Consider the following 11,492-nt stretch of genomic DNA (forward strand, 5'->3'; position numbering starts at 1 on the left):
TTTGTAAAGGGCATAGATATGAAGAAATGTTGTAAATACATAGGACAGACACTCCTCTTGCCAGCTGATGACTAGCATCTTAATTTAGAAGCAGTGGCAAGTATGCACATTTGCAGATAAACTGGGAAGGACAGGTAGAAGATGGATATAAATATTTTCATCCTCCTTTGCACTTGTGGTTTTATTTAATCCTTATAATAACCTGTGTGATTGGTATTAATCACCTATTTTCTTATAAGGTAAGAGGCTCAGATATTAATGGCGGTATTTGCAATAATAATGATAATACAAGCTAAAACATTTTTCACTTTGTGTTCTAAGTATTTTGCAGACATTGGCTTATTTAATGCTCACTAAAAACCTTTGGGATGAGCACTTTTAAGATGTTTACACATTCTTTACACACAAGGAATCAGAAGAACAGACATGCTAAGGGTTATGTTAAAAGCCAAGTTTATGTCTTAGGCATTCTATTTTTTCCCTCCATTTCTTATACTATGTCCTATATATTATACCCAAAAATGCTGAAATAGTAATCTTCTGATATTACTATAATAATTATTATTATTTGATTACTGTTAAGTGGTAAACAAATCTTGGATATTGGATTACTTAAATATTACAAAAATTGTGATACTGTTTTCATTGAAAGACCCCTTCATCTTGGCTTCTCATTCTCTGATTCCCCTTCCCTATCCCCATCCCTCTCTCTGGTTACCCTAGACTATTCTACAAAATGCTGAAAATAAATGTTGCAATAATCAAGTGTATTTATTCTAGAATTTGAAAGACCAAATAAAACTCTAGTTCATTTGCATGAGAACATGCCTTGATATCTTATATCCTGTATAATGAGAATAATAAAATCCACTTCACAGGTTGTTATGTGAATTGATTGAGAGAACATATATGAACATAAGCATAGTGCTTGGGACTCACACAGGGTTTCATATATTCCATTTTATGACTATCTATGTGCCCATGAGATAGGAAGAACTGATAATAATACAGGGAACTTTTAACCATCTAAAAAAGCTCAAAAGGAATCATCTTCAAATTTAACTTTAAAGAACCCCAGACTTACATAATCCAAATCATATTAGGAGTTATTCCCACAGTGGATTTGCCATTTTGTGTTTGTACTAATTAACTGATTTTTTAATGTCACTACATATTCATATTTATGTCTTTTGTGTGAATGAAGTCCATTTAAATATTGTTTTCATCCTCATGATGTGTGGATTATTTATGGAAATTGTTTCATGATAAAAGCATGCTGCCAGATGTCAGAGATCTGGGTTACAGTCCTACAAATTGCTTAACTTCTGATATTCTCATCTTCATCTGTTCAATGAGGTTAACAATATTTATTATCTTTTGAAGGACTGGGGTGAGGATGAAATACTTTACTACCATATTTGAAAAGTGTTGAAAATAATGATTAGTATGTTAGGAAAGTAACAATCTTAATAAGAGTCATCACCACTGGGGAAAAACAAACAGAAAACCTTAGTTGGTGTATAGATCATCTTAATCATGTTTGAGGCTATTCACAAACAATCCCATCTTAAAAATGACCACTTCTTAGAATTGATAACTTCTATCAAGAAAGATACCACACACTAAGAGAGAGACTGTTTAGTTAATTCAAATCAACAGTTGTTAAGAAAGTGTTCTTAAGAGTCTATTTTCTCTTAGTCTACAACTCAAAATCTTTTCCAAGAAAACCAGGGATTTGTTTTAAAATTGACTCACTTGAAATAATATGGAGAATTGATCTACATATGGATGGCTCTATTCCTGCAGGGCAAGCAGCAGAAAATGTGGAGGAAACACATTTACATGGGTCCCTCCACCCTTGATGAATCTTGCTCTGGAGATGTGAGCGACAGTAAAACATTTTCACCTTGCATTGTATAGATATTTAAAGAGGTATCCAAAAAGCATCAGGGACCTGGTCTTGTAGCTGCTGTTTGCTCTCTCAGGAATTAATTATCTCCTTTGATGGAAATGCTTTGTCTTAGAAACAAGTGTTCTGGAGAGTCAAATTTGAGAAACACCAATTGATTAATCAGAGAATTGTGTTCCTTACTTTTGCAAAGTTAACCAAGTAAGAGCCTTCATTCTCTGTGTGAACTTCTGTTGTTGAGAAAGCTGAATTTCATTTGATTATCACGGTGATGTAATTCCTAAGTGGGAAGTTTTGAAGACATTTTCCTGTTGATATATAAAACAGAGGGAGTGTCTCTTTTCTTATCAGTCTTAAAGATTTTCTGGAAACCCACTATTGATTACTTGAGAGAAGGAGCAGTGTAAGCATAAAAACAATGGCAGCTACTTTAAAGCATGTGATTCCTTACATGGTTTTTCACATTTTCCCAGTGGGCTTTTGTAGCAGACAGAAACCCCAGAGGGCTACAGATTAAAGTTAGCTTTGATGTTCATAAGGTAGTTATAGAATGTTAGGCAGTATTAAAAATACAGAGATGAATGTGAGCCCCAAAACTAGAGTGCCAGTTGTTCTACATCCTTGTCACTTAGATTTTTACTTCTTTCCTTTTGATCACTTTAGGGGTTACGTAGTGGTTAAATATCGTGGTTTCAATTTGTACTTCTCTGCAGACTAATGATGCTGATTTTTTTTTGTCATAGTTTTGGTCATTTGTATATCTTCATTTGTGAAGTTTCTGTTCAAGCCCTTTGCATGTTTTAAAAATAGGGGTTGTGTTAACCTTCTTACTGAGTTTTAAGTGTTCTTTGTCATACATATGATGTTGATATAGTTTTCATAAGTCTATGGCTTGACTTTTCATTTTCCAAAAGTGTCTTCTGATGAGTAGAAGTTAAAAACATTTGTCAATGTCCAAATTTTATCTGTTTCTTAAGCTTCATTCTTATTGTATCATATTTAAGAAATATTGGTCTACTCCAATTTCTTCTAGAATTTTTATAGATTTAGCTTTAACATGAAAGTCTCTGATTGGCCCACTTTGATTGAATACTTATGTATGGTGTGAAATAATGTTAAATTTCATTTTTTTCCCATATGAATAGGCAGTTATTCTAGCAAAATTTGTTCAAAGTCCTTTCTTTCTCTCTTGAATTATTTTGACATATTTGTAAAATCAATTGATGCATTTGAGTCTATTTATGGAGTTTTCATTCTATACCATCAAACTATATTATTATTCTTATGCCAATGACAGTCTTTATTATTGGAACTTTACAGAAAGTCTTGTAATTAGGTACAGCAAATCTTCTATGTGGTTGTTTGGAAAGTGATTTGCTATTCTAGGTTCTTTTAAATTTCTGCATAAATTTCAGAATAAGCTTATGATTTTCTCTGAAAATTATACTGATTTTTAAATGGAATTGCATTGAATCTATAAAATTGGTGTGGTAAGAACACTGGATCTTCTAATCCATCTATTTTTGTTTATCTCTCCATTTATTTATAACTTTAATTTCTCTCAGAAGTGTTTTCTAGTTTTCATATACAGGTTTTGGATATATTTTAAAAATTAACTTCTAACAATTATGTTTTTTCATGGTATTGCACATAGTATTTTGCTTCTAATTTCATTTTTAATAGTTTTTGCTTGTATAAATGTAACCGATTTTAATACCTTGGCTTGTATGCTGTGACCTTGCTAAATTCTCTTACTATTTTGTAAAACACTCAATATTTTCTAACTACATAATTATGCTATCTGCAAATATACTTTTATGATTTTGGTTCTTACTTTCCAAAGGCTATGTCATTTATTTCTCTTTTTTACCTTATTATAATGGCCAGAACCTCTGCTTCAATGCTGAATAGAAATGTTGAGAATAGACATTCTTATCCTATTTTCAATCTTGCAAGTATTCACCATTAAATGTGATTTTAGTTAAGTTTTAAATAGATGATTGTCATCAGGTGAGTGTGTTCCTTTCTATTCCTCATTTGCTAGCCTTTAAAAAAACATATTTCTGCAGTGAATTTTATTAAAAAATTCTAAGTGTCTCTTGAATTGTCTTGTGCTTCTTCTCCTTTACTCTGTTAATTTAGTGTATTACATTGACTGGTGTTTGATTAATAAATCAACCTTTTATTCCTGGAATAAACCCAGAGGTATTATTATTTTTAAGAGTATATTGTAGGGACAGAATCTCAGTCTTGTTGCTGCCTCTGCACAGAGACTGCTGAGCCCAGTTTGTCTACTTCCACCTACTCTGGACAAAGAACATCCATCGTGGATAAAAATGAACTGATGCAGGACAAACTGGGGGCAGGCTGAGAGGTCAGATGACATGGCAGCCTGCAAAACATCTGTAATTGAGACCACAGAGAAGGGGAACTTTTTGGCTCTCACTGGACACACAAATGGCCTCAGGAAACCTGTTGACCTCACAGCAGCCACTGCAGTCTCCATGAAACCTTGAGGTGGCAGCAGCTCAAAGAAATAAGTGATCAAAAATTTCTGAGACAGACTTAAATTGCCTGATAATTACACTCAAGGTACATGGCAGAAGCTTCATGAGGCAGTGAAACCATACAAAGTAGTACCTCCATTAAATACAACCTGGAAGAGCTCTACCAGGCTGTTGAAAATCTTTATTCTCACAGTTTCCCCAACACTCTACAAACAGCTACATCAGGTTTGTGAAGATCATGTCCAAGCACAAATCCTTCAGTTTAGAGAAGACTCACTGGATAGTGTTTTATTTTTAAAGAAGATTAACACATGCTGGCAAGATCATTGCAGACAAAAGATCATGAGTAGAAGTATTTTCTTGTTTTTGGATTGCACATATGTACTTCAAAATTCCATCCTTCCTTCTATATGGGATGCAGAATTAGAACTAATTAGAAACCATATTGTTAGTGATAAAATGGTTCAGAGTAAAACTATTGATGGAATTCTTATATTAATTGAAGGAGAGAGAAATGGTGAAGCTGTGGACAGAAGCTTATTATGAAGTCCACTGAGTATGCTCCCTGGTCTTTGGGTATATAAAGATTCATTTGGGCTGAAATTTTTGGAAGAGACTGCTTGTTTATATGCTGTAGAAAGCCAAAGATTAATGCAAGAAAGAGAGGTTCCAGAATATCTTATCTATGCAAGTAAATGTTTTGAAGAAGGAGACCAAGTAATCACATATTTAGACCACAGTACACAGAAATTACTGATTGCCTGCATGGAAAAACAGCTATAAGGAGAACATTTAACAGCAATTCTGCAGAAAGGGCTTGATTACTTACTTGAGAATAGTGTACCTGATCTCACACAGATGTACCAGTTGTTCATTTGAGTAAAAGGTGGCCAGCAGATGTACTGCAGCACTGGAGTGAATACATCAAGACTTTTGGAATGACAAGCATTATCAGTCCTGAAAAAGACAAAGATATGGTGCAAGACCTACTAGATTTTAAAGATAAAGTGGGCCACATCATAGAAGTGTGCTTTCAGAAAAATGAAAACTTATCAACTTGATGAAGGAATCCTTTGAAACATTTATCAACAAGAGACAAAATAAGCCTGCAGAATTGACTGCAATGCATGTTGATTCAAAGTTAAGAGCAGGTAATAAAGAAGCAACAGATGAGCAACTAGAGAGAATCCTTGACAAAATCATGAAAATATTAAGGTTTATTCATGTTAAAGATGTTTTTGAAGCATTTTATTAAAAAGACTTGGCAAAAAGACTGCTTGTTGGAAAAAGTGCCTTAGTAGATGCTGAAAAATCTGTGTTGTCAAAACTAAAACATGAATATGGTGATTTTTCACCAGCAAACTGGAAGACATGTTCAAAGACATGGAACTTTTAAAAGACTTCATAGTTCATTTTAAGCAGTATATGCGGAATCAAAGTTATTCAGGATTTATAGACCTAACAGTAAATATGCTGACAATGGGATACTGGCCAACCTACACAGCTATGGAAGTATTTTTAACTCCAGAAATGATTAAACTTCAGGAAGTATTTGAAACATTTTATCTCAGAAAGCACAGTGGTTGAAAACTTCAGTGGCAAACTACTTTGGGACATGCTGTTTTAAAAGCCGAGTTTAAGGAAGAAAAGAAGAAGTTCCAGGTGTCTCTTTTCCAAACATTAATGCTTCTCATGTTTAAGGAAGGAGATGAATTCAGTTTTGAAGAAATAAAAATGGCTACTGGTATAAAGGATAGTGAATTGGGAAGAACATTACAGTCACTGGCTTGTGATAAAGCACGTGTGCTGATTAAAAGTCCAAAAGGAAAGGATGTTTGAAGATGGAGATAAATTCATTTTTAATGGAGAGTTCAAGCACAAGTTGTTTAGAATAAAGATCCATCAAATTCAGATGAAAGAAAATGTTGGCAAACAAGTTAGCACCACTGAAAGTGTTTCAGGATGGACAATATCAGATGGATGCTGCTCTAGTAAGAACAATGAAAATGAGAAAGTCTCTTGGCCATAATCTTCTAGTCACTGAATGATATAATCAGCTGAAACTTCCAGTAAAGCCTGGAGAATTAAAAAAGAGAATTGAATCTCTTATAGACAGAGATTATATGGAGAGAGATAAAGGCAATCTGAATCAGTACCACTACATAGCATAATGAAGTCAGCAGACTATATTCTTTTAGTAGAACACTAGAATGTATCTTCAGAGCAAGGAAACACATCTGTATCAAGCCTTTTTGTGATTGAACTAGCTGCAGATACTCTTGGCTTAAAAGGAAAGGAAATGATTCTTGGATTTTACAAGGGTTGAGAATTTTCAAATGGCATATGTATCTTTTTTCCCTTAAGTTCTCTTGTTCTTTTAGGCATTTAAATTTTTTCTGCTGCTCTGTGCAAAATAATTTTGAGATTGGACAAGAAGATCTTGGTTAAAAGAAGTAGCTTTATAAGGTCTTGTCCTTGTGACAAACATGGAAGGTTTGGTTTGGTGCTTTTTTTTTTTTTTTTGCAGGTGACCATGAATGCACAATTTTAAGCACTCTAAATGCTGCATTCTTAAGCTGTCAAGATTACTTAAGTATTCCTGAATACCAGATATCTTAGTTGAACAGATAGATTGAAAGTAAGAACACTTAATTGGTGAATATTGGGAAGAAACACTCAGTTTTAAAAACTGGCTAATCAATTATGCAATCCAAATACTGGCATCTATTGTTTGATTTATTTTCAAATAATTTTAAAGTTTGATGGCTGATTTTTTTATAAATCAGGTTTCTAAGTGAAACTTCTTAGATGTGCCAAGAGGACATTGTATGTCTGATGTGTTTAATATAGTAAACCATCAGTGTGTTTATTTTAGCAGAGTTATTTGTGCATTTACTGTTTAAGGGTTTTGGGGGGATTAGTGTATTTGTATTTACCATTCATTCTAAGATTGAGTCTAGCAGTCCCTGTTTTTTGCAATAGGGTAACTGCGGTCTGATTTTTTTTTTTTTTAATTACACTATTTGTATTATTGCTATAATAAAGTTTGATTTTGTTTTTACAGCCATGCACAGGGACTGTAATTGTTCTATGTGCTATACCACTGCAAAAAATTTATAGGAGATTTAAACAGAAGCAGAGGTTATTTTGTCAAAAGATTAAAAGGATGTTGTTGGTAACTGGTTTCATGTTGTGTATATATATAAAGTGAGGTTGAACTGCAAAATGAAATTTCAGTAGTGATGTTAGTATGGTAGCTATGAAAAAGATACTTTTGTTATAACTGAAAAGTACTACTATACATTTTACACAACAGCATATTTCATTTTGATTAAAAGCTACTAAAGGAATTTTGATCATGGTGTAAGTGTTTAAAGCAATATTTTCTGAAATATACTAAGTTTATACAATTTGACTTTGTGTAAAATTATTAAAAGATTCTCCCTTTTTGAAACAAAAAGTCTGTAATTGAGCAAGGACTTGAATTATTCAAGGAAGAGAGGAGTCTTCTCTCAATTGCTTATAAAATGTTGTAGGAGCTTGTAGGTCATCTTGGAAGTTCATCTGAAATATTGGGCAAAACACAGAAGGTGCTGAGGAAAAAAAAAAACAGGTTGAGGATGCAGAGAGAAATTTGAGAATGAGCTAAGAAATATCTGCAGTAATATGCTATCTGTTTTGGAAAAGTTCTTGATCCCCAATGCCTCATAGCAGAAAGGAAAGTTTTCTGTTCGAAAATGAAAGGAAACTACAACTGTTGCTTGATGGAAGGTGCTACTGGTATGCCCAGAAAAGGATTGTAGATCAGTCACAACAAATATACTAAGAAGCGTTGGAAATCATCGAAAAGGACATTCAACCTATGCATACCATCAGATTGGGTCTAGCTTTAACTTTTCTGTGTTCTATTTCTCCCTGGAGAAAGCCTGCTCTCTTGCAAAGACAGCTTTTGATGAAGCCATTGCTGAACTTGATACATTAAGTCAAGAGTCATACAAAGATAGCATGCTAATCATGTATTTACTGAGAGACAATTTGATATTGTGGATATCAGATACCCAAGGAGATGAAGCTGAAACAGAGGAAGGAGGGAAAAATTAACCAGCCTTCCAACTTTGGTCTTCCTCGTCCTAAAATTTACACAGTAGACTGTCATCTGTGCTGTCCCATAAATAGATTTTTTGTTTATAATTTATGGTAAATAGTATTTGTTTATGATTTACAAATAGTTTCTTATGATTTTTTTATGAGCTACATAAATTTCTGTACTTCCATCTGTTTTTTATGTTTAATATTAAGAGAGTACAGCCAATTAGCATTTAGAGAGTTTTCTGTTTTCATCTTGAGGAGGACAATATGGGGATGCTGAATTTTTATACAAGTTATAAATATTTGGCATAATATTCTTGTTACATTGTGACTTCACAAGGGCCAATGTTAAAACTGTTTCTATGTCTAAGCAAAGAAAACTGTCTACATATTGATTTGTCCTGGTGGGGAATAAAAGGAATAATTGTTTCCAATCCCAAGTGTAGTTATTATAGGTACTTAAAAGTTTGGAGCACTTTCAAGGCTTTGGTTAAAATAGGTATGTCATGGATATTACATGTTGAACCATGGGTATCTATGTAATATGCAATCTCAATGTGCACACCTTTGATTACAGCAGCAGACATGTTCTTTTAGACAAAGCTGTGACCCAGTTTACTTTGGTGAAGGACAAAAATAGTTAACATTCCATTATTTATAAAGGTATCTGCTGTTTGCCTTCATTAATTTTGCTGCACTCATTTTATTTGTATTTAAATATTTGAGGCAACCTAAGAACAAATGTACAGTAAAGATTCGGTAAAAATAAGTTGCTTGGTATCCATTACTTCATGTATATCAGGCCCATCAGTAAAACAGCAACAAAAAAAAAATCCTTTAACTTTTTTTAGTTTTTTTTCACTTTTGTGATTTTTTTGATACTTACCTAACATACATGTGTTATAAAAATAGTTAACGGGAATAGCTTGATGATGGCTACTTTTGTTTATCATCTTATGAAATTTTCATGAATAATGCAAGCACAATTGTTACACATATATGGAAGTTGATGCAAGTGGAATAAAAGTTTTAAGGATGAATTTTCAAAATATATATATATGTTGTTGGATTTCATTACCTAATATTTTGTTGAATATCTTTGTGTATATTTTCATAATTGATCTTTCTTTTTCTTTCTTTCTATTTCTTCAATGGGATTTAATATTTAAGTAAGTCTGATCTCATAAAATGAGTTCTGTAATGCCCCTCCTCTATTTTCTGAAATAGTTTGTGTAGCATTGGTGTTCATTTTTTCTTACCACTTTGTCTTTTGTTACCTGTGCTTTTGGTGTCAAATTTTATAATCTGTTGCCAAATGCAAGGTACTGAAAATTTTCCCTGTGTTTTCTTCAAGATGTCTTATGGTTTTAGTTCTTATATTTATGTTGACCTATATTTTATTAATTTTTTGTATGGGTCAAGGTAGCTTTCCATGTTTTTCTTGTAGTGGATATCCAGTTGTCCCAGAAGTATTAGTTGAGGAGATTATTTATTACCTATTGAATTGCTACCCATGTAAATACCAGGACAATACATATATGGGTTTATTTCTATAATGTCATTTCTATTCCGACAAGGTATTTCTCTGTATTTGTGCCAGCACCACATTACTTTCATATCTTAGATTTGTAGTAAGTTTTGAGATCAGGTGGAATGACTCCTCCAACTTTGTTCTTCTTTTTCAAGATTATTATGCATATTCAAAATTACCTAAATTCCGTATGTATTAGAAGATCAGCTTTTCCATCTCTTCAAATACAGCAGTGGGATCTTGATAGGGATTGCATTGAATTTACATATCACTTTAGAGGATATTGTCATTTTAATTATGTTGTCTTCTGATGCATGATCACAGGACATGTTATTGTTCATTTATATCCTGTTTAGTATTTACCAGTAATGTTTTGTAGATTTCAGTATACAAGCAGTGCACCTCATTGGATACATTTATTCCTAAGAATTTTAATCTTTTTTCATGGTCTTGTAAATGGAATTATTTTCTTATTTTCATTTTTAGTTTGCTCATTGATAATTATAGAAATACAACTGATATTTGTATGTTGGTCTTATATCCTGTAACATTTCTAAACTTGCTTATTATTTCTTATAGTTTGTGTGCATGTATAGATTTCTTAATATATTATATATATATATATATATATATATGTATGTATGATGATATCTTCTATGCATAGAGATATACTATTGCTTCCTTTCCTAATTTGGGTGCCTTTATTTTCTTTTTCTAATGTCTTTGGTTAGCCTTTCCAGTACAATGCTGAATAATAATGGTGAGAACATATATCTTATATTGTTCCTGATTTTATGAGTAAAGTGTTCAGTCTTTCACCATCAAGCATGTTGCTAGCTGTGAGTTTTTCATAGATTCCTTTTATCAGCTTGTAGTTCCCCTCTTTATTAGTTTCTTGGGATTATTTTTTCTCTTTTTAATCATGAAAGTGTTTTGATTTTGACAAATCCTTTTCCTAATAAATTGAACTGATCATGCAGTTACTTTTCCTACATTCAATTAATGTGGTTTACTAATTACACTGACTGATTTTCAAATTTCAACCATTCTTTCATTCTTGTGATAAATCCCACTTGGTCATGGTATATAATGCTTAAATATGATGCTTGGCTTCCCAGTATTTTGTTGAGGGTTTCTGTAATTTTATTCAAAAGGAATATTTTTCTCTATTTTCTTTTCTTTTCAAAAAAAAAAAAATACTTTATCAGATTAAAAAAAATCATTTCCAAACAAAATAAAGCAAAGTGACAGGAAAAACCAACATCCTGAGATAATTTCATTCCTTCCAGTATACTGCAAACATACCAAAAGAAAATAAATGAACTGTAATCACACTTGAGTGTTCCCATATCATTAATATAACACTCAATATCTTGTCTATTCTTATTAGATTATTGTTCCCTTTCCCTAGCTGCTGTTGATCTCTAGATTCCCTATATTCTACAATATAAGACAC

General features: G+C 32.6%; 2 pseudogenes; both read left to right on the plus strand.

The window, feature by feature from the left end:
* The first annotated feature begins 1,788 nt into the window (after nucleotides 1–1,788).
* LOC119536841 lies at nucleotides 1,789–8,517 on the plus strand (annotated as a pseudogene).
* LOC119535833 lies at nucleotides 4,426–6,587 on the plus strand (annotated as a pseudogene).
* Nucleotides 8,518–11,492: the final 2,975 nt, after the last annotated feature.

This window comes from Choloepus didactylus, chromosome 6 (genome assembly GCF_015220235.1).
Source record: "Choloepus didactylus isolate mChoDid1 chromosome 6, mChoDid1.pri, whole genome shotgun sequence".
NCBI classification, from domain to species: Eukaryota; Metazoa; Chordata; class Mammalia; order Pilosa; family Megalonychidae; genus Choloepus; species Choloepus didactylus.